This window comes from Lissotriton vulgaris, chromosome 7 (assembly GCF_964263255.1).
Source record: "Lissotriton vulgaris chromosome 7, aLisVul1.2, whole genome shotgun sequence".
NCBI classification, from domain to species: domain Eukaryota; kingdom Metazoa; phylum Chordata; class Amphibia; order Caudata; family Salamandridae; genus Lissotriton; species Lissotriton vulgaris.
In genome coordinates, this window is record NC_141695.1 from 826,472,384 (window position 1) to 826,496,609 (window position 24,226).

Consider the following 24,226-nt stretch of genomic DNA (forward strand, 5'->3'; position numbering starts at 1 on the left):
GGACCGTGCCTGGTGATGTGATTTTGATGTTTTAGGGCGCCTTTAAACCAGAGCAGGTGCTCTTGGTATGTTAGTGGGATTTCAACATCCTCGAAAGGAGTGTATATATCCGGAGGTTCCTCTATTTTGTAATAGTGGAAATCTTTTGTCACAGCGTGTTCTGCTGGAAAATGTATCCATGAATAGAATACCTCTGTCTGCCGATATTCATGTGGCTCTAGCACGAATATGACCGTACCACCTCTTGGTGATAGTCCATTTTCTATAAGTTTAAGAGTTATAGTTCTTCTTATATTGACCAGAATGAGTATAGCATTCAGGTCATTTTCTTGGATGGTTGCGTCATCCGCTATGAGTTGAGCTTTTATTCTAGCTTGTTCCCTTTCGTCTTCAATTACGCCCATTTTACTGACAGAAAGTTTTGTTGCAGATCAAGTTTCAAGGAAACAAATATTAGGTGCACAATATTTTGGAACACTGTATCCTTCAACGTTGACTAAACCAAGAACTAATACATAGGATTCCCATCCTACTAAGTTCCGGCGGATATTAACCTTTCACCCACTCCAGATGTCTATTGGAGTTTTTATGGGAGAAAGGGGTCTGTGTGAAAAGCATGTCTGAGTTACTCTAGTGTCTTGCGTTAGTTTTATCGCCTTACCAAACGTTGGGCACCATGTAGTGTAGTTCCTATTTTCCCAATAGGCTCTGCGCATTGGAATAACAAACACAAGTGTAGACGTAGGACTGAGGTCATCTAGGTCTCTACTGACTATGTTAGACTTAATTAGTTTTAATTTTGTAAAAGGTGATGGACAGAGTTTCTGAATGATGCAGAATACTCCTACCCAGTCAAGAGATCAGGGCTTGATCCATCACCGTTTTTTAGCTCATTGCACCATCCCAGCTTCAGAACCTGGCTATATGCAAATTAGTCTGTTCCTGTCCCAGTGCATGATGGGAACAGGGCAAACCAAACTACCAAGCCAATTCTTATACTGGGAAGGAGACAAGCTACCGGGGACCGGTTTCTGGCATTTCAGCCGTCGTCGGCCCGGATTGCTTGAATCCTGATGGTGCAAGGAGCTAGGGACTCACGTCTGAGTATACCCTCCCACACATAGTGTGGATAAAATCAAATAGACTTAATTAGTTTTGCCAGCTAGCTCAGAGTTCACTAGAAACTTTCTCGAATGAACAGGGAGGGGTGAACTTCCCTGATTAGACAAGAAGGGATTCAGTTTCTGACAACCGCATAAACATGACAACTTTGCTCCCTCAGAATAAAGAGTGTATCTCTGGAGTCGTGAAAACAATAGACAGCTATTTCACTCAGTCTTTCGTGCATGCTTAGTTCCACCAGAATGCAGAGAAATAGAGACGGGCGTTTTCAATAAAAAGGTGTCATTTTATTGAGCAGTCTTCTTTCTCATGCAAGAGAAATGAATTGCCACAATTGCAATACTTATTATAAAGTAAAATGCGTACAGTAAAATTAGTATTATGAAATAATACTGTAAAAGCATTGATGTGGTTTCTTAGCCATATGATACTTTAAAATGGATAAAATATATACATACATAAAAACATTGATTAACGAACTCAACTGGTGCTTCTAAGATACGCCTACCCCGGTGTACCTGACCTAAGCCTAATACGTGGGAAGGAGTAAGGAAGTTTGCAGTTTTTAAGTTAAGTTATTTGCCAAGTATCGGAATCAAGAATTCTCTCTAAGGTTTTAATCAGCTCTGTACCTTGGTTATAGAATGAAGGAGGTCTTGTATCTCGTTTCTCAGGACTCGATCTCCCAGCAACCCGCGAGGGTGACTTGGGAACACCGGAGCTGGATTTCATGGCGTGAGAAAAGGCAGCTTCTTCAGCGCGTCAAAAGGGAGGGGCGGCTTCCTTTGGCTCTGGCAACAGCTCTGACAAGTAGAACGTCGCTCTGCTTAAGGCAACGTTGGTTTATTTATACCTGAAAGGTGCCGGGTTTGATGTAAGGTTTGGACATAAGACGTCACTAAGAACTAACAGTTCTTTCTTGACTCCAGGAGTACTTGTGCAAATCAAAACAAAAGCAGGGGGAATTCCCGGGCTGCTGGACGCTTGGTTTGTTTAAAGAACGCGTTGTGCTTTCTAGGGGTCTATGGGAGTAGTCTTGCCGTGCTTTGGACTGCATGGGCTATTACTAAATATGGATATGATGCTTATGCCTTTATAAGGATACTATTTATTATAACCACATAAGGGCATGAATCGGGAATATCGAATTAGGGTCCTAGATGGAAATACAACAATATCGACCCTTAACTCAGTTTGTTTCATGCACATTGATGGCTGTCCCAGAGAGGGCAGCACTGGCAGGGCAACCACAGTTGCCCCGCAATACCTACAATAAGTCCTATAATTATTAATTCAATTATGGTTCAAATTCCCACAAACTGTGAGGAAATTCCATTTTGGATAGCTCATAAAATAGATCAAACTGAAGCAGTGTTTTCCCTTATGGGACCACAAGACAAGCACAGAATATTGACTATGTGCTTACCCCATGGGATGGTTCCCCATATAGGTGAATGTAGCACTTGGGGCACAGTCTTTGCTGCAGTCTATACTATCACGCATTGTACTCAGTCTATGTATGTAATGAAATGAATGGGAGATTTTACCATGGTCTCCACGATTCTGTCAAATATTAAAGGTGAAGCAGCATCTCTGGCTATATGCCAGTGGTTTGTGTAGGTTGCACCAGTCAACTAGGAACAGTAGCTACCATATAATTATTGCTGAAGTATATACTTCTATAGGTTGCAATAATTTACGAACCAATCCCAATGAACCACAACTTAGCAAACCAGGTTTGAACAAGGACACTTCCAAGCAGAACACATACTTTGTTAACAAATGATGGGACAAACTCAAACCTAAAGAAAAAGCAAGATCTTGATAAGGTTCTCTTCCATCCGAGGCCTCTGACAGAAGTTATAATTTTCAGGGCTCATCAGAAAAACAATGAGAGGAAGGCAATCTGAGCGCAGACAGAAAGAGTATGTGAAACCAAAAAAGGACTATCCCAATTTCAGAAAAAGAAGGAAGAGGCATTAACCACAAAATATGCCACAAACAATGAGAACTCTCCTCCTGATCAGAAGGCAGGCGGTGACATTCCTTGATAGGGAGGCAGAGATCACTGTAGTGCACCAGAATATCCAACAGTTGCAGGCAGTGAAAGCAACTGGTCAATAAGTTACAGTTGAAACCTCAGACAGGCACATAGCCCTCCAGACAGGTTATATAATTTAAATATACAAATTGAGAGTGATATACAATGCACCATTTGGGTAATATTCTGGCAAAATTAACATTATAATATAACACTCTTAGTGGAGGCCAATTTGCCCCCGGAGTTTGAACAACCATTCTAACAAGGTGCAGATGTAATACTACCAACATTCTCTGATCTGTCCCTGATGAGGGCAAACAAGCCTATGCAGCAGAATGGGCTCTTGCACTAGCCCCAATTTTATATCGCAATTATGTCGACTGAGATAAGGACTCTACTTATGTAATACCCATAAGATCCAGCCCACAAGTGCAGCCACAATACCCAATAAAACAGGATGCTAAGGCACCTATTGAAGAAATACTTTCTCAATTAGAGTACCAAGAAGTAAGTAAACCATGTCTTTCAAATGATTAATCCCCCCCATCTTAAAACCGGATCATTCATATCATATCATTTTACACTATAGTCATTTAAATAGTCGTATACGCACATTTGCAATACAAAACACACACAGTACAGCACTTCTAAATAATGCAATCCATAAAGAATACTAAACAACCTTGGATTCTTCCAATTTTTTTTTTCTGCTAAAATATAGTGCCCGACAGCAGGAATTGGACTGCCTTCTCAGAACTGGACTTTCAACACCGCTTTTGTCGACTTCCCATGGGTATAAGAACAGTCCAGAATTGTTTGATACCCACATTGTGTCAATTCTACATGATATTAATCCAGATTAATTGTCCGAAGTAGATATCTACCTGACGGATGATGAGTTAAACACACATTTCGACAGAGTAAGTTGCACAATATAGGGATTTAGAGAATCTGGCTGCAAGTTCAACTTTAAGCAATCCAATAGAGCATTCCTAAGTGTTGTGGTTCTAGGACACAAACTTACCCATGAGGGGAAAAAGCCTTGCAACAAAAGTCCTAGAGAAGTGTACTCTGCTTCAACCATCAAATACTCTAAGGAAACTACAATCCGTTTTAGGATTCTTGAATTTTGGAAGAACGTACATATCTGATTATGCATAACGCATTAAATTATATGAATTAATTCACCCCAAATTTTTCCAGTTCACATTATACATCGGAACACAAACTCAGTCACTACAATCTGACTTGCTTGTGACACGTCACTTACATACACATGTGAATACTACAAACCTGGTCATCCATATAGTAGCGGGTGCCATTTGCTTCACCTAGGTCACCTTTAATGAAGGTCAAACCAGATAAATAGCATTTATATTCCAGTGCAGAGATGGGATTTGCATCCATGAAAGAAACACTAAATGCGGTGTACATGGCTATATTAAAAGAAAGGCCACCTGCACAAGGGAAACCTATTATTGTCATGACTCCCATCTCAGCCTTAAAACACAAGCAAGCATTCCATATGCTAAAGCCCTCCATCCTAGATGGATACCATGGGCAACATGCTTAACAGCTGTGGATGTAGACTTCCTCTTTGACTAGTCCTTACAGACACAATAATGTCTTCAATATGAGCATGTTTATCCCATGCCCAGCAATATTGCCTCCTGAGCAATATATTATCTATACTGATATTTCAGTCCAACTTGCTACAGAGACTAAGTACCCCAATTGGGCAACTGCGCCACCGTTCTTGGTGTGATGTTGGATGGAAAACCGTTCTTGGTGTGATGTTGAATGGAAATTTCAAACCACAGAAAACTCACAGTTCTAAGGAGACTGTCCTGTGCAGTTGGCTGAACTAAAAGCTTGACCTACAACATATGGACCCTGACTTCCCCACACTTATAGTGGGATTCTTACTATTGTGTCCAGTCTTTTAATGACAATTTGCATTATTGGTGCTAAAATGGAATCAAAGATTCTAAAGTCAACACTATAAAGCATAAAACGCTTTGGGTAAAGGTGACAGACCTAAAAGATGGGTTGCCACAGACTCGTGTTGCTCACACATGGAGTCATTAGCGTGTTGCTGCGATTACTCGTTCTTATATGAGAGTGGATGACAATATATTAGCTGCTGTTAATACTCCACGTCATGGCAACCCTTTACCTAGGGGCTTTCCTGCTAAAAATGCATATCATTTAAGCAAACAAAAAGTCCCCTTTATTACGATTCCAGGAGTTGGTGATAGTGTGATTCCCAACCAAGACCGCAGACTAGCCCTAAAAGGAATTAAGTATTTACGGACCGAAGGGCCAAACTGGCTAAGAAAACACATCTTTTTTTGCCTAAGAAAACATCTTTTTGCATATACATCCACCTTCTTTTATTTTTAATCACAGGGAGTTTTAGGAAAAGCACTAGAGCTGTTGCAGCGTGTATCAGCTTGTACCACAAGGCTTTCCGGCATGAGATGCTGCAAAAGGAAATCGGGATCCCTGGAAGCAGGTCTATGCCTTTTTGCAATTTGCTTATTTATTGGTGGGCAAGATTCTGGCTTAGTCCAGATACTTAGCATCATATTTGCTAGACATGGCTCCTCCAAAGAACGTGCTGGATACGACACTTCCATGAAACAAAGCAGTCTTCACCTCAAGTGGGCAGACTGAGAACCTGAGTCTCCACTGCACTCCTTATTACTGTGGCAAACGAGAACGCCTTCTGGGTAGCAATAGCAGGATTAGATAATGCCAGTCATATTTCATGCGAAGTATCTAATCCACTTGCATCCTGCAAATCCTCTTCGACATCACCCAGAGTATAAAGCTGACATCCAAACAAATATTCCTCCCTACAACAATCTGACTCAGACAGAGCAAACATCCTGGTCATAGGAAGAGCACTGGCCTCTGAAGAAATGAGTAACTTATCTGTAACTCTAGTTCTCTAACAATGGTATGTTATATTCACATGCTTGACTCATTCCCAGTCAGGCTGGAATCCCTGGTACATTAAAATAGCAATATAGTATAAAATATATAACCATATGCCTAAAACAGTATGTTTAGTAACACATCCACTTCATTCGAAAGAACCCAAACTTAAGCCAATGAGGTGGAAGCTTAAGCGCTCCTTCTCCCCTTGGAGGCCACCATAGCTCAGATTTCAAAGGAAAAGTGTAAGAATGAAGAGTCTCTGATTGGGGAGGGGTGAATATAAGAAAGATATTAATGTTGGAGAAGGAGTAGCTTCTTACCTGTAACTCCAGTTCTGTAGTAGGGGTATCTCTGTTATAGTCATAATCTAGTGAAAAGTCCTGCCCATGTGCGTGGACCCCGGAGCAATCTCTTAAGCTGTATTCATTGCAGTCCTGCATGGACTCTTAACAGAAAATTAAAGACAATAATGCAGCCTGTACCTACAAGGCTACACTGTCCAGTACTTTAACTAGAAATGCCAAGGATATTACACCAATAACAGATTTAACACAGTCTGTCAAGTTTCCCCCCTAGAGAAACTTTACTCCCCTCAACAAGTCCTTGAAATGATCGAGAGGAAAGAATGGACAGACAAGCCTCCATAGGCTGCCATTATGTGTCTGGAAAAGGGATACCGTGCCTTTAAGGAACTCTCTAGAGACCCTCTGTATCCCAGCATGCACAGCCCACTCCTTTTACTTTCAGTTCTTTTTGAAGGTGCATAAAGCAAGGCCTGTAGCATACATCACAGTACCATTTTCTCCACCGGGGAGTAGGGCGGGGGCTTATGACTATAACAGAGATACCCCTACTACAGAACTGGAGTTACAGGTAAGAAACTACTACTCCTGTAGTAGGGGATCTCTGTGTATAGTCATAATCTAGTGAATAGAATGGCAAGCCCATCCAAAAAACAACCCGGCGGTGGAGAAAAATAGACAACACCACTATTGTGAGAACAGATTCCGCAACGAAGCCTGCCCAACCTGAGCATCTGCTCTGGCATCAGAATCCGAACAGTAATGCTTAGCAAAGGTGTGGACTGACTTCCAAGTGGCCGCCCTGCAGATCTCTGTATTGGGAACATTTCGAAGCAAAGCTGTTGTAGCTGCTTTGCCCCTGGTAGAATGAGCCTTAGGCTTACCCCCTAAGGTCTTATTCGCTTTCTGATAACAGAGCTGGATACACAACCCAATTCACCTAGAGATGGACTGTTTCGAAGTAGCCAGACCAGTCCTGACCGACCCATAGTTGACAAACAATTGGTCGGACCTACGAATACCCTTGGTCTTATCCAGATAGAATTTCAAAACCCTTCTGACATCCAGGGAATGAAGAGACCATTCCGCTGGAATGGAAGGATTCTGGAAAAAGTTTGGTAAAGTTAAAGTCTGATTAACATGAAAATCAGAAATCACCTTGGGAAGGAACTTAGGGTGAGTACGCATAACAACCTTAGCAGCATAAAATACAGTATAAGGTTCCTGGCAACACAATGCCTGAATTTCACTGACCCTGCGGGCCGATGTAATGGCCACGAGGAACGCCGCCTTCCCACACAGGTGCTGCAGTGAAGCCTTATAAATAGGCTCGAAAGGTTCCTTCATCAGCCTGGACAGCACCACATTCAGTTCCCATGAAGGCGAAGGAAGCCGAACAGGAGGGAACACCTTCAACCCTTCCAAAAAATCCTTAATCACAGGAATCTGGAAGAAGGATGCCTGCGAAGGGCATTTCCTGTAAGCAGTCAATGCAGCCAGGTGAACCTTAATGGAATGGAAATTAAGGCCATACTGAGATAGATGCAGAAGGTATGGAAGGATAACATCTTCCTTGCAGGTAGTCGGATCATAGTTCTTAGACATGCACCAGATGCAGAATCTCTTCTACTTGTAAGCATAAGAGGTCCTAGTAGACGGCCTCTTAGCCTCCTTCAATATGTCCATGCAATCCTCAGGAAGATTGAAGTGGCCATAATGCACTATCTCAGGAGCCATGCCGCCAAACTCAACAATGAGAGGTTGGGGTGCACCATCTGCCCCCCGAACTTCGTGAGAAGGTGCGGCCGACACAGCAGCTGCCGATGAGGCAGGATCGACCAGTGAAGCAGGTCCGTGAACCACCACTGCCTGGGCCATTCCAGAGCAATGAGGATCATCCGCGCCCGGGACCGGGCCAGCTTGATGAGCACCGCCGGAATCAGGGGAATGGGTGGAAAAGCGTACAGAAAGCTGTTCGACCAGCTGATCCATTATGCGTTCCCCAGAGTCCCCGGCTGGTAATACCGCGAGGAGAAGTCGCGGCATTTGCTGTTTTCGGCTGTGGCGAACAGATCCACTTCTGGAGTGCCCCACATGGCGAAGATGTCATCGAGCACCTCGTAGTTTATGATCCACTCATGGTTTTCGTGAAGCAACCTGCGGAGGGGGTCCGCCTGAACATTCTGCACACCTGGCAGATGAGTCACCGTTATCGTCAGTCCTCTGGCTAACAGCCAGTGCCAGATCGCTTGCGCTTCCTGTGACAGTGCGCACGATCTCGAACCCCCCTGCTTGTTGAGGTAATACATCGTGGTCGTATTGTCCGTCTACACAAGCAAGGAGTGGCCTGGAAGGACGGATGAAAGGCTTTCAATGCCAAGTGAACAGCTCCGAGTTCCAGGAAATTGATGTGATACGTGGACTCTGCCGGAGACCACGTTCCCTGGATCTGTAGATGGTCTGAATGCGCTCCCCAGCCCAGGAGAGACGCATCCGTCACGATAGTCTGAGTCGGGATATCCTTGTGGAAAGGAACCCCTCTGAGGAGATTCTCTGCCGAGCACCACCATATCAGGGACTGCTGGGCGTGAAGAGACAACTGGATCCAATCGTCCCAACACCCTTTCCTCTGGTCCCACTGGTCCTCCAAACATTCCTGTAGCGGCCTCATGTGTAGGCGCGCGTGCGGAGTGAGGAAGATACAAGAGGCCATCGATCCCAGTAGAGAAGACACCGTCCTGACTGTTGTAGATGGAGCAGCTATGAGAGCCTGAGCCTTCCGAAGGGTGGATAAGTGTCTCTTCTCCAAAGGAGACACGCTTGCCGACAGCGTATTGATGGAGGCTGCCAAGTACTGCAGGCATTGTACAGGAATCGGGACAGACTTGCAGTTGCGCTTCCTGGAAGGAAAAGGCGTTGATCAACCAATCGTCCAGGTACGGGTAGACAAACACCTTGTTCTTTCTCAGGTGCGCCGCCACCACAGCCATGCATTTCGAAAAAGTCCTGGGTGCAGACTTCAGTCCAAACGGTAGTACGGTGTACTGATAGTGATTGGTGCCGACGAGGAAGCGCAGGAACTGCCGATGTTTCCGTGCAATGGGCACATGGAAGTACGCATCTTGGAGATCTATTGCGCACAGCCAATCTCCTCTCTTCAGCTGAGGATAAATCTGGTGCAAAGACAGCATGCAAAACTTTTCCCTGCGAATCCACTTGTTTGCTTGTCGCAAATCCAGACTGGGTCTGAACTCGTTCTTGTCCTTCTTCTGTACTAGAAAGAAGCATGAGTAAAGATCCTTTCCCCTTTGAGACAAAGGGACGTCTTCTATCGCCCTTTTTCTTACCAGGGTATCGGCCTCCGCCTGGAGCTCGCGCAGTTGGAACTGCGAGCCAACCGGTGGAATCGCTGGAGGCGGGCTGAGAAAACGAAGACTGTATCCATTGCAAACAATATTCAGTACCCACTTGTCCCGAGTAATGTTTCTCCACTCTGCCAGGTAATGTTGGATGCTTCCCCCCACCGGAGCGGGTATCAGATGAAGGGGAAGTAGCACCTCAGGGCCTAGACCCAGCCAAGCATTTGGTTGCGGAGGAAGACTGCTGACCACCTCGGCCCCTCTGGCGCTTTTGGAACGGTCTACGCTGGAATTGCTGCTGCTGCTGTGGCTGTCCAGCCTGTTGACCTTGCCTTCTGCCTTGCGGCCCGTACCTCCTCTGGAATGGGCGGAAGGTTTTTTTCTGTTCCTTAGGCTTTTCCAACCCGACAGCCGTCAGGGTTTCCTCCTCCGCCTTCATGCGGGCCATCTCGTCATCCGCATGTTTCCTGACGAGGGTCTCGCCCGAGAAGGGTAGGTTGGCAACTCTCTGCTGCGCCTCTGGCTTCAAGGATGTAAGACGTAACCAGGCGTGGCGAATCAGGTTGACCCCATGGCAGTACCCATGGGCTGCCAAGAGGGAGGAATTCACAGCCGAGCTTATCACCTGGTTGGAGACCAGCAGTCCTTCAGCAAGGATCTCTTAGAAATCTTCCCTTTTCTCCCGGGGAAGGTGTTCTGAGAACTATTGGAGGGACTCCCACAGAGCCCGATCATAGCGTCTCAACAGTGCTGAGGCACTCGCGGCCTTCATTGACGTGGAGGCCGTCCCCCAAACCTTCCTGCCTGCATACCGAATCCATCCAGCGACTCTCCTTGTCAGGAGGCACTGTCGATGACGGGGTGGTGGCGTGCTGTTTTCTTGCTGCCGTCACAATTACCGAGTCTGGCGCGGGTTCCAAACGAAGAAACGCTGGGTCCGAGTCAGGAGCCCTATATTTCTTCTGCAGCCTTTAAGGTGCCGATCTCGTAGCCGCAGGGGTGAGGAATAGCTCCATGGCAGGTTCCACCAGCCCTGGCACCAATGGCAGCAAAGGGCGAAATAACAGATTCTTGTGCAGAGTTTTGAAAATGACGGAAGTCGATGGTACGGTCACAGTGAGTGTGATGCCCAGCTTAGTCGCCCCTCGCAGCAACATGTCCTGGAAGGAGACTGTCATCTACTGGAGACACCCTCGTCCGAGGAAAGTCCGACAGTAGGTGAATAGTCCCTGGCATTGGATGACTCCGTGCGGCAGGACCTTGACCCGTCCCTCCTGTGGCGCCGTCTGGATCTCATAGAAGAACGACGGCGACTCCTGGATCTATCCCGCCGTCAAGAGCGAGATCTGGACCTCCACGGCCTCGGACGGTCTACTGGCCGTAGAGGACGTAGCTGTGGAGGCTGAAGCGGGAGCCTAGGTTGTGGTGGCCCCATAGCCGGCGTCTGGAGATGTGGCAACGAGACAGACCTCGGCAGAGGTGGTGGTGGAGGAGGCGGAGGATGATGAGGAGGCGGCGGCGGCGGTGTCTGATTACGCGGAGGAGGGTCCTTGGGTAATGGAGGAGGTGTCGGGGACCTCGGCTTGGAGGGCGAATAGACTTGCGAGTGCTCTGAGCCCGGAGCTTCTTCCACTCTCCTTTTCTTCGCCCGACCTGATGGGGGAGACCACGGGGCCGTACCCCTGGTAGACTAGCGACTGCACCGCTGCGACCGTGGACTCGTGGACACAGAGTACTCAGTCCTGGCTTTGGAACGCCTCCTGGACGACTATGCTTTCCTCCTCGACGCTGAGCATCTTCTCGAAGTCAATGACCGTCGTCTCGACGTCGATGATCGTCTTCTCGACGTCGAACGGCGGTGTCGCCTCGACGGCGAGCGCCGGTGCCTTCTTGAACCCTCTCAACGTCGATGATAGCTCGATGACGAAGCAGTCCTCGACGTCTACCTCGTCGGAGGCCTCAACGTCAATCCCCTCGCTGTCGAACGTCAACGCGACCCAGAGCCCTGGGGAGACAGGGAGCAGACCATGGTTATTCCTCTCGACGCCGACGTCGAGGCTATCGACGCAGACCGAGACCGGTGGCGTTTTCTGGCCTTCTCCTTACTGGAGAGCCCCCAGAGGCCGAAGCACGGGCAGAGGAAGAGGCTCCATCATGCCCAGACCCACCTTGACCATGCTGCTTTCTGTGCTCCAGTCCTTGCAGCCTGATCTTCTGTCTGTCCTTCAGGGTCCTTCTGGAGAACTGCTAGCAGATCTCACAAGTCTCAGGGACGTGAGAAGAAGGTAGACACAGGATACACACCCTGTGTGGATCTGATTTTGCCTTCTTTCTGGCATACTCAGGACATTTATCAAATAAGGCAGGCATATTTGATAAAAAGTCAACCAAAAGCACCAGAAAACTCCAGCAAAGTGAAGAAGCAAAAATACGTTGAGTGAACACACTAACAATTTATAAGTGCCAAAAATTACACAAAACACCGAAAAAGGGAGAGCTCAATATTCCAGGGTCCTGCTAGCAGGAGCCGGAAAAAAGAACTGAAAGTAAAAGGAGTAGGCTGTGCATGCTGGGATACCGAGGGTCTCTAGAGAGTTCCTTAAAGGCACGGTATCCCTTTTCCAGACACATAATGGCAGCCTATGGAGGCTTGTCTGTCAATTCCTTCCTCTCTATCATTTCAAGGACTTGGTGAGGGGAGGAACGTTTCTCTAGGGGGGAAACTTGTCAGACTGTGTTAAATGTGTTATTGGTGTAATATCCTTGGCATTTCTAGCTGAAGTACTGGACAGTGTAGCCTTGTAGGTACAGGCTGCATTATTGTCTTTAATTTTCTGTTAAGAGTCCATGCAGGACTGCAATGAATACAGCTTAAGAGATTATTTTTGATTGCTCCAGGGTCCACGCACAAGGGCGGGACTATTCACTAGATTATGACTATACACAGAGATCCCCTACTACAAAACTGGAGTTACAGTTTACTTATTTCATCCCTAACATTCACTCTTTTATATATTCACATGCTTGAAACAGAATAGCAAACAGTACACATTATAAAATACAGCAAAGTGGGAAACAGGCTCACCTTTAATGAAAACGGTTTCTCAGAACAGTCTGTCCCACTGCTGCGTCCACATCTAGACAGAAATGCTTTGTGAACGTATACCTGCGTCTCCAGGTGGCGGCACAATAGAAGTCTTTCAAACGCACACCAGTATAGAGTGCATTAGTTTAAGCCATGCCCCTAGTGGAATGCACACACCCTTTCTTTTAGAAGATGCTTGGCTTTGGCCTGACAAAAAAGCAATAAAGGCTGAAAGCCTCGGTTTGGACAGGGCTTGACCTTTTTGTGGTTGATAAAATGATACAAATAGCTGGTCTGATGTGCATATGTCCTTTTTTTTGTCCATATAGAATGAGACACTTCTGACAGTCTAGAGAATGTAATGACGTTTCTGCTGTTGAAGATGGATTGGGAAAGAAGGATCCAAGAAGGACAGATTGATTTAAATGGAATTCAGTAGGCACTTTAGGAATTAATTTAGGATTGGTTCGGAGTATCACTTTGTAGTGTAGTTCCTATATTCCCAATAGGCTCTGCGCATTGGAATAATATATCCTGTAGCTTGGACGTAGGACTGAGGTCTACTAGGTCTCTACCGGCTAATATTAGACTTAACTGTGAGTGGCAGCTAGCTCAGAGGTCACCAGAAACTTTCTCGAATAAACAAGAAGGGATTAGTTTTTGACAACCGCATAAAACATGACAACTTTGTTTCCCAAGAATAAGAAATCAAATCTCTAGAGTCGAGGAACCAATAGATAACTATTTCATTCAGTCAATCGTGCATGCTTAGTTTCACCAGAGGTGCAAGAGAAATAGAGAGACGCCGTTTTCAATAAAGAGGTATTTATTGAACAGTCTTCTTTCTCAAGCATTGAAAATGAACTGCTACAATAGTAAAGCTTACTATGAAGTACAATGCATATAATACGAACAGTATTATAAAGTAGTACTGTAAAAGCATGATATGGTTTCTAAGCCATAAAATGCATAAAATGTATAAAATACATAAAATACATACAGTGATAAAAGGATGACTAAAATACTCAACTGGTGCTTCTGGAATACGCCTACCCCGGTGTACCTAACCTAAGTCTGGTAAGAGGGAGGGAGTATAAGAGGAGGAGTTTAAGTCTAGGAGTTCTCTGCAAGGAATCGGATTCCTTGCAGAGGTCTAAGAGGTCTAATCAGCTCCGTACCTTTTGTTCTATAATGAAGGAGGCTTTGTATCTCGTTCTCGATTTCCCAGATACCCGCAAGGGTAGCCTGGAAACACTGGAGCTGGATTTCTCAGCAGGAGAAATGACAGTCTCGCAGTGCGTCTGCTGGAGGGTCGGCTTACTTCAGCACTTGCTGCTTAAGGGCGTCGGGCAAGTAGATAGTCGATCTGCTCCAAACCACTGTGTGTTTGTTTAGGCAAATCAAGGCATATTTATACTTTGAGGTGCAGAGTTTGACGCATGTTTGGACCTAATAACGTCACTCAAAGGCTCATTTCTTGGAAAACGTCAGGAGTTCTAGGAGAACTCAATATTCAAGCAGGGGGAAGTCCCGAGCTGCTGAAGGCGGGTTTTTCCAAGAAAACGTTGTTAATTCTTGGAGCTTAGTGGAAGTATCAATGCCGTATTTGGGCTGTATGGTTTAGGCCAAATATGGTAATGATTTCTATGCCTATATACAGAAATGATAAAGTATACCTATATAAGGGCATGAATCTGGAAATTTATACTAGGGTCCGAGATTCATTTACAACACCCACTCCACCGATATTAAGCTCAATAAGGCTAACCTAGCAAGCACTGAACACATCTAAAGCTAGTGTTTACAATCCCACCCCAATACAAAGAATGCATATGAACTGGGTATGCAGAAAAAATATTTTTAGCATTTTCTACAGTACCCAATATACTTAAGGGAAAGATTTCTAGGCATACAGTCTTTAATCTAATTTATGCAATTTGAAAAGAATCATGAGATTACATTTATGATAACGTCTCTTAAATACAGAAGAAAAGTCGAGATCATTTCATAACATAACAGGTCATAGCAATCTTACTATTAATAGGGACGAGGGCCAAATAGTTCTTCTAGTCAGTCTTCAAAAAATGATTTGTTCTCTAGGAATAGTTCTACTTTAAGCAGATTAGTCTGGGCCAAAAGTTCAATGTTTTGGAAAGAGACAAAAACTACAACTTTGTTGTGGAAATATAGTTCCAAATGTTAGAAGTCATTGTTTTGAAAAAATGAAGGCCGAATTTCAGGGTTCAGAGAACACTGTGTGCATGACTCAAAAGTTATTCTCGGTGTCAGGAGAAAACATCAAGTCGTCTGGGCTGGCAAAGAAATTGTCTACCACAGTAGGTGAAAGTGGAACCACTTGATCCAGCAGATCAAATGTGCATAGATGAGAAGCATTGCCGTCAGCGCTTGTTGCAGCGTTAGCAATGGTCATATCAGATGGTACCGGTGTGCCTGGTGTTTCTCGTACCTCACCCTAAGTTAGACTTACTGGTGAGATCTCAATGAATGCCGTCATCAGGATCTGTAGCCGTTGGGGGCAACACAATGCATGAGCCGTTACAGGACCAAGCAAGGCGTCGACATCCAAAGGCAGGACTGATGGAAGTGTAAGACAAATATCTAACACGCATTCCTCTCCGCAAAGCAGGAATCGTAGAACAGGTAAGATGCAATCTTGCTAGATTGGTCTGAACGATAGGAGCCATGTCCTATTCAGATCTCTTAAACGAGCCAAGCCGGGAATCTGTTATCCTCTCACGATACCTCTGGTCACGGACCGTCTGTTCCATGCGGTTCTGGGTATCGCCGGTTACTGGACTTGCCATATCGGAGCAGAAGAAATAAAAATAGTATTCCTGCTACGAGTCCGAAGATGAGAGGCAGGCCGCCGAATACAGAGTGCACGAAATTTGGGAAAATGCCGAGGACTGCTTCAAATGGTGTTAACAGTCCCGCAAAAATAGTCTTAAATACATGTGTGATGCCACTGGTATCAGACATGTTTAAGATTTGACTTAACATTTCTGCGAAATGTACAGGGCAGTTTGTTGATAATAATGCATGTATCTCTGCAGATGTCCTTGTAACTTGCAGATCATACGTTTCTTTTGATGATGTCAGTGGCACAGATTTTTGCAAAAGAATAGATTTTAATCTGCTTAAAGTATCAATTTGTATAGAAGAGATATTCAATGAAGGCCAGTTTGCCGTCTGACTGACTTGCGAGTTGGATACAATACTTGCATACAACAAGTGACCATGGACGACACACTAACCGGATAAATTTTTCCTGGCACCATTCCACAGCAGCTGTGATCATTTAACATAACGTAACTGCCATTGGACTGCTGCCTGAAAATGGGTTCTAACAGTGTGGAGGGAGTACCGTGCAGGTGGCATGAAGGGTTATTCGCAGAACCATCGCAGGCTCCGTGCAAATTAATACCCCGGCATAAAAGTGTACCACTTAGTGAATGTTTACAATTTTTCCCACTAAGGCATACTTCTTTCCCCTTATTCTGACAACTGTGTGTATATGGTAAAGTCCATGTTGACAATGTATTCTTTACCCAACCTTTCATACAGGCCTTCTGGTATATGCTGTAGACAATACTGAAACTGGAAAATCGTCACTGGAATCATGATGGTGCCATGAATAATCCATTCTTTTACAGGTTTCTCAGAAACTGTCAATGGTAAGCTTTCTAGTTTTTCAATGCTCAGCACCGTATAGTCTGCTCCTCTTTGTGCCAAAGAGATTTGTTTATCTGTAAGGTTAAACCCAGTAAACAATGACGTTGTGTTGATAAGCCTCCATGGCATGTAGCCTGAATGCAGATTTTGCAATGTCCAGCCTAGCTGCATTCTAGAACGTAATTTAGACTGGCCATGTTGTAACATTAGCAAGTCTTGTTCCATTATGTCAATTGCAGAGGATACAATGCTGTCCATTGAATATATTCTGGAGGACAGATTAGTTAACCCATTGTCCACTACAGAGAGCTTTCTCCAAGTTAATACGATCAATTTCTCGTATTCTTTCTGCAGTTTCTAATTGTGTTATTTTCCAAGCCTCGTTGTACGCAGCATATATACCGGTGTACATGAAACGTTGTTGCTGTGGTTTGCGAGGTCCCAATAAGAAATCTCGCAAATCATTTCTTTCTTTAAGTAAAGTTAAGTGTTGTTTAATTTCTGGAAGTGTAGAAGTTTTCAGCCATTCAAGGCATAGTTTCCCTACACTGTATGTTGTTACTATCCCTGGATGTGGTCTCTGGGAGTATCTTGGATCTGGCCTGTTAAGAATTAAACCCTGTGTTTTGTTCAGGAATCTATCTTGACAGTTATTGGTGTCTGTGGGCCAGATTAACCATTTTTTCCAATTAGGTCTAGTTCTGTTCAACTTGAAAACATATTGTACGTCTAACTCCCCTTCTGTAGTTTTGTTATTTTCAGGTATGGGCTTTGGTATAGATGGTTTATTTAAATCTTTTATTTTTGCTATGCCAAGACAAGGTTTGTTGCACAGTGTCATTTAAAAACATTATTTGTTCAGGTATAATGCAGGCTCTGAATAAAGCTTCCAGACCTTGCACCTGTCATTCTTTTGTGCCCCAGACAGTTTTTGTCTCAATGTTGTCTTTCAAGAAGTCGTATCCCAATGTGGACAACTTAGCATCAAAGTTTGCAGAATAAATTTGTTTGGTATTGGTCAACATTGTTTTCAATCCTGTCTTATTTACATTTTTGAAATAAAACATTTCTGGATCTGTAACATTAAACCCTGAGAAGTAAGGAAACATTTCATAAAATGTTTTAGAGCTGCCTTTTTGTGGTATTGGACAATGTTCCCATTGATTATACATAAAAACATTTCTCGGGCTTGCAGATTTGTGCAAATAGCGATGACCAAAATGGTTAAAACAATACATTTGTTCATAGTCTGATGACCCTTCGAAATATTCATGTTTAGTATATTTTGCAGACATTTCTAAATCTGACATCATATTATTAATCGTCTCAAAGTCCAACTCATCAGAGAATCTGCTGGGTGTTACAAAGTCATTCACAGAAACCTTGAACTGATGTGGAATCCTCAGCATCTCTACTGGGCCATAGATATCATAATCAGTTCTATCCCATACGATACCTTCTGGTATAGGGATGGCTGTGATGTTTACTGATGACAGTTCTCTTTTTTCAACATGTGATGATTTGTGCGGTTTTAGGACCAAGTTGATTTTCTGACTTGCTGTGTCCATTGTACTGTATTTTCCATCTATCATTTGCCCCAGGCTTAAAACCAATATTAGCCAGAGCAGGAGGAAAAATGCACCTGAACCAATCCAAAATTCAGTCCATGGTGAAATTAGATATATTTTTTCAAGTTCATGAAAAAGTTCTGTCGTTTTTTTCTTTGAGAGATTTCTTGGTTGTTGTATCTTCAGGTTCACTTGGATCCTCAGAAAAGTTATCAAAGTTGATGAAATATCCAGATGCAGTTCTGTTTATTGTTTGAATGGCATCGGGGTTTGTTGAAATTGCTGGAACTGATTTCTTCTTTGTCATATTAGTGTATTCAGGTGCTACATCATTGTAGACTGGTGTTTCTGGTCGAACCGAAATTTGGGTCTCAAGAGGCACGAGTTCCATTTCTTTGTTGCTTAATCCTTCTTTTCTTACTGCAGGTTTATCGAAGGTGATAAGTCTTTCAGTTTGAACCTCTTGGATTGTAGCAAGATTTGGCTGTCTGCTACCTCTTGGGAGTCCACTTGGCCTACTACTTATTATAGGCCACGTGTTGTGGTTTTACCAGGTCGATGGACACAACTCTGTTCTCCTTTTTACCAGCAAGGGGCAGTAGTACTACTGATCTCGTTCCTTGGATTGCTAGGACAGGTACTGCTTTTCTGTAACAAGGCCCAAATTCCTTCCTCACTGCTATCTTTTCCCTGACTAGATCCCCAATCTTTGGAATCCAGACAGGTCTTGCTGGGACAGGTGGTTTAGCATCAGTGGCTGTTGGCTTTTGTGTTGTGTTACTCAAACTTCTTCTTGTTTCATTTAAGTCCTGTAAGACAGTCAAACGATCTTTGATATCAAAGGGTTTCGGTTTTACCATTGAAGTCTGACAATCAAGACCCTTGATTATCATTCTAGTACAAAATAGTAGCTCATAAGGAGTGATTCCCCAGAGAATTTCTTGGCAGATTGTTAAGACTACGTTGGACACTTATTATGTTTGACCCACCCATCACCCGAACCTAATACCTTTGCTGTTAGGGATTGTTTTAGGTCACGTTTTTTTCTTTCCACTACCGCATTCCCTCAGGATGGAAGGGACTAGAATACCACAATGCAACGCCCAAACTAATCATGGCCTCTTTGTAAGCTCAAGAGCTAAACGCAGGACCCTGATCAGAATGTAGCGTGCCTATTGCGTATGTGCCGATAAAGATTCACAAATCCTTTAGAACAGTTCTGGCGTCAGCCGAGCGCTGGGGCCATAACCAAATAAATCTTGTCCTAGTAGTTGTGGGACCGCATTTGTCTGTAGGGACGCCTGCGGGTAGATAGCCTAATGCTGTCTTACAGAGGTGTCTGTATCTGGCTTGTTACTCTGTAGTCAGGTTTTCTGGGGCGGTTCATTACTGCGATCTCTGTTGCAGTCTGGGCAATTAATTGAGAAGTTGTATACATCCACTCCCAGTCTCGGCCACCAGTACAATTTTTCTAACTCTATTAAAGATTTCAAGATACCTTGATATCTCAGACCCTCTCCCATGTGTGCTTCTTGAATCAAGAAAACTCTCTGCTTCCCGTTTGGAATTACTCTGTCCCCCACTCCAGGGATTTGAGCAAAAGGAACGGAGTTTGCATCAATTATGTATGTATTTCCGAGTGGATAGTTTAGAGGTAACGCTGCTTGATTGCCATCCATTGATGCTGTTACTGCTAATAGCGTTTCACCATCCATCGATCTTTTTGAGCGTGTAATTGTAGCTACGGAAGCCGCTTGCACAGCTGACTTCGCGGCTTCATCAGCCAATGAATTCCCTGCAACGTGAACGCCATCATGCTGATGACTCAGTGTATGTATCACATGAGTCTTTTGTAGTTTTTTCTGCAAAAGAACTACTTGGTCCCAAAGCAACATATGCTTGATTGTGCCACCTTTAGCGTGTTTGAATCCGTTTTGAACCCAGTTATGCAGATACTCATTGTAAGATTGGACACAGTAATACGAATCGCACACTATAACTGAGGGGAATTCACTATCGGTATTTTCAAGCGCCATCTTGAAAGCCTGTATTTCAGCTCGCTGAGCTGTACAGTCTCCAAGTGATTGAGTTTCTGTGACCATAGGTCTAAATTTGCCTTCGCGCCAGCGACCTTTACCAATCGCGCACGCAGCACTATTGGCTTGTTTACCCCCAATTGCGGGCTGTGCTGATCCAACTGTATATATTATACAGTCATAATGTTCAAGAGGAAGAATTTCGGTCGGCAGAGGACATTCGTGTTCATATTGGAGAAATTTTTGTGTCTTTAGACTAGGGTCAAAAAGGTATTGAACGTCTGTCTGTTGCAGCAAGAGAGTTAACCCATTGTATCCATCTCGGATGTAGAGCTTTTGAATTCGGAAGGCTTGCTCTTGTCACTGCCTCCAAGGCAGGTACAGGTGTAATGATCATTATGCGTTTACCCTGCGCGAGAGCTCTTTTGCTACATTGCTACAGCAGTTTGAACCGCTGTCAGAATTTTCTCTGTAGAAGTGAACTTAATTTCTGCTTGTGTGTACAAGTGTGATTTGTAAGCTATTGGTACCGTTTCTCCTTCATTAAAGGTTATGTAAGTAAATCTGCATCTTCCTGGGATAATTGGGATTACAAGGTAGCGCACGTTTTTGCGTGTGTCTAGTTTAGTTTTTGCTAACATGTCTGTTTGGACTGAACGCAAAATTTCTGTGTGTGTTTGAGTTCAATGTGTTGGTTTAAAATCAGGTTCGATTAATTCGTAGAGAGGTTTAACCCTCTCTGCGTAGTTCAGAACGTACGTTCTTCCAAAATTCAGGTAACCTAGAATTGATTGTACATTTTTCAGCGTTTTTAGGGGGTTGGAGCAGCGCACATTTCTCTAGAAAGTTTGCTGCTAGGCTTTTGCCTTCACTTGACAACTCATATCCCAAGAAAATGACAATGAGGTGGGCAATTCTTGATTTTTAAAAATGTAATTTATACCCCTCAGAAGCGAACCCAAGTATTATGGTGTTCACTCTTTTCAAGTGCTTGTCCAAATCGTCATCCGTAAGATAGATGTCATCGACATAAGATAATGCCTCATCATCGTACGTTTGGAGTGAATCCGTTACTCTTGATGAAAATAACCCTGGGCTATTCTTGAATCCTTGGGGGAGACGACAAAATTGTTGCTGTGTCCCCAATATTGAGAAAGCGGTCAAATGCCTGCTTTCTGGTGCAATATTGTGACAGAAAAATCCATTTGAAATATCTAATGTTTTATATTTTTTGCGCACGATGTTCATCAGTGCTGCACTGTGTGAGTTTTGTACTGCAAATGTTTTGCAACAAGAGTTTAAGTGTCTGTAATCCAATACTAGACGATATGAATTGTCTGGTTTGGATACAGGAAACAAAGGATTGTTTATAGATGAGGTGGATGTTTCAATCACCCCTTGGTATTCAAGTTGATTTAAAATCTCCCTGACCGGTTTTTTAGCTTCTTGCTGAACTGGGTACTGCCTTTGTGCAGTGGGCTGGTTTTTTAACTGGATTTTATGGTGAGGAGAATCCTCATCCCATCCTGAGTGATTTTTATATAATGCTGGAGCTTGGGCTACTGCCCATTTTCAGGCATATGTATATTTTTTATGAATTGGAATGTGATTAGAGAAGGCTGGCATAATTATCTCTTCGCCATGTGGGCACTCCCTGACAAATTCAGGTGGCCAGTCTTGTTCAGCTGGAACAATGTCATAGCCCTTAGATAGCTTCTCCCAAAAGAGTGCTCTTATTTTTCTAGTTATAGCCCCCTCCATCCGGAGTGTTACTTCATATAACTTATGTGGTACACTAACCCTGGTGTCTGCAGTTTCAACCTGAATGCATTCATTCAAGTCCACTGTCTCCAGATAATCCTTCAGGATCTTGCGAACTACGGTTACTTCTGCTGCACTGTCTAGCATTGTCCGAGCCCACTCCCCGTTCTTGAGTTGTGTCCTCAAGATCCTCGGCATGTGACATTTATACTTGCTACCTTCTTTTTGGAAAACTGAGCTTTTTTACTTTGGTGAACGGGTTCCTTGTCTTTGGACTGGACGCGTTCTTCCTTGTGTTCTGACCGTCCTCTTCTTTCCGATTTCTGCGAGGAAGTCTGAAAAAAATCGAGAGGGACGTGTCTCATTATGTTGATATCTATCAGGTTTTTTCAAATTATCCCTATTCCTAAGATTATATCTCTTTTCAGAGGGCTCCCTTCGGGGAGACTTGTCTCTGTTGGGGAGTTCTTCCTCCTGGTTGAGAATATTTTTCTCTAGGAAGAGTTTGTTTATTACTCTCCCACTTCTTTTTTGGAGTAGTGAGATTATTTTTAATAAATGTTTTCTCAGGATTTTCAGTTAGCTGGGGCTTCAATGGTTTTCCACCCAAACTATCTCTACCTAATTCTTCATATGATTTTTCAATAATTCTGGTAAGCTCATAAGGGTGGTCTGCTATATCTGTTTCTTTTAACTTCTGGCGGATTGCCATAGATGCGGCTACACCTCTAATGTTAGCTAATAAGATAGCTGAGACCTGTTTGAAGTCTTTTAGTAATTTCATACCTAGATTTAAGGCTGGTTCTGGGCCATATTCATTATGAATTTGTCTCAGAATGTCTGGTATTACCGCCATGGACGGTACACCATGTGTTTTTGTGTAAATTGAAGCAAAGACTGTACACCAAGTGTCACAGTCCTCCACATGCGGTGCAATCCCCATTGGTAAACAGATTGTCAGAATTCTGTGTTTTTCATGAGGTGTACTATCGGGGAATACTGCCTCTATTTGAGTAATTTTTTGTGCTAGCCAAAACGGAATTTGTTCCCTTTTGGCAGGTAACTTGCCAATGACTGACTGTATAGTCTGTGGTGTAATTTTGTTTGTGTTCCCCTGGTACGGGGTGTGTTGCGGAATTATCATCGCTGGTTGGACTGTTAAAGTCCTCATGACATATTGAACCAATTGTCTATGTATTTTTATTAATTGTTTTAGCTGAGCTAAAAGTTCTCTATCTGACATTTCTTCAATGTCAGGATGTGGTGTATAGCTGGCTAGAACCGGCCATGTAGCTCCTGGTCTACCTAGTGGACCAAACCTGGTAATGTGATTTTGATGTGTTTAGGGCGCCATTAAACCAGAGCTGAAGCTCTTGGTAAGTTAGAGGAATTTCAACGTCCTCGAAAGGAACGTATTCCGCTAGAGGTTCCTCTGTTTTGTAGTAGTGGAACTCCCTTGTTACTGGATTTGCTTGTGGAAAAGTAATCTATGAATAGAATACCTCTGACTGCCGATATTCATGTGCCTCTATCACAAATATAACTTTACCACCTCTCGATGATACCCCATTTTCTATACGTTTTATAGTTATGGTTTTCCTTATATTTGCCGGGATGAATATAGCATCCGGGTCATTTTGTTGGAGAGCTGTGTCATCTAAGACTGCTTGAGCTGCTATTCTAGCTCTCTCCCTTTCGTCGTCACTCTCCGACATTTTTATTTACTAAAAGTTCTGCAGAACAATTTTTAAGGAAACAAAGATTAGGTGCACAATATTTTGGAACACTGTATCCTTCAACGTTGACTAAACCAAAAACTAATACATAGGATTTTCGTCCCACTAAGTTTTGGCGGATATTATGCCCTTTCACCCACTCCAGACGTCTATTGGAGTTTTTACGGGAAAGAGGGGTCTGTGTAAAAAGCACAACTGAGTTACTCTAGTATCTAGTGTTAAATTATCGCCTTACCAATCGTTGGGCGCCATGTAGTGTAGCTCCTATATTCCCAATAGGCTCTGCGCATTGGAATAATATATCCTGTAGCTTAGACGTAGGACTGAGGTCTACTAAGTCTCTACCGGCTATATTAGACTTAATTGTGAGTGACAACTAGCTCAGAGGTCACTAGAAACTTTCTCGAATAAACAAGAAGGGATTAGTTTCTGACAACTGCATAAAACATGACAACTTTGTTTCCCAAGAATAAGAAATGAAATCTCTAGAGTCGCGGAAACAATAGATAACTATTTCACTCAGTCAATCATGCATGCTTAGTTTCACCAGAGGTGCAAGAGAAATAGAGAGACGGGCGTT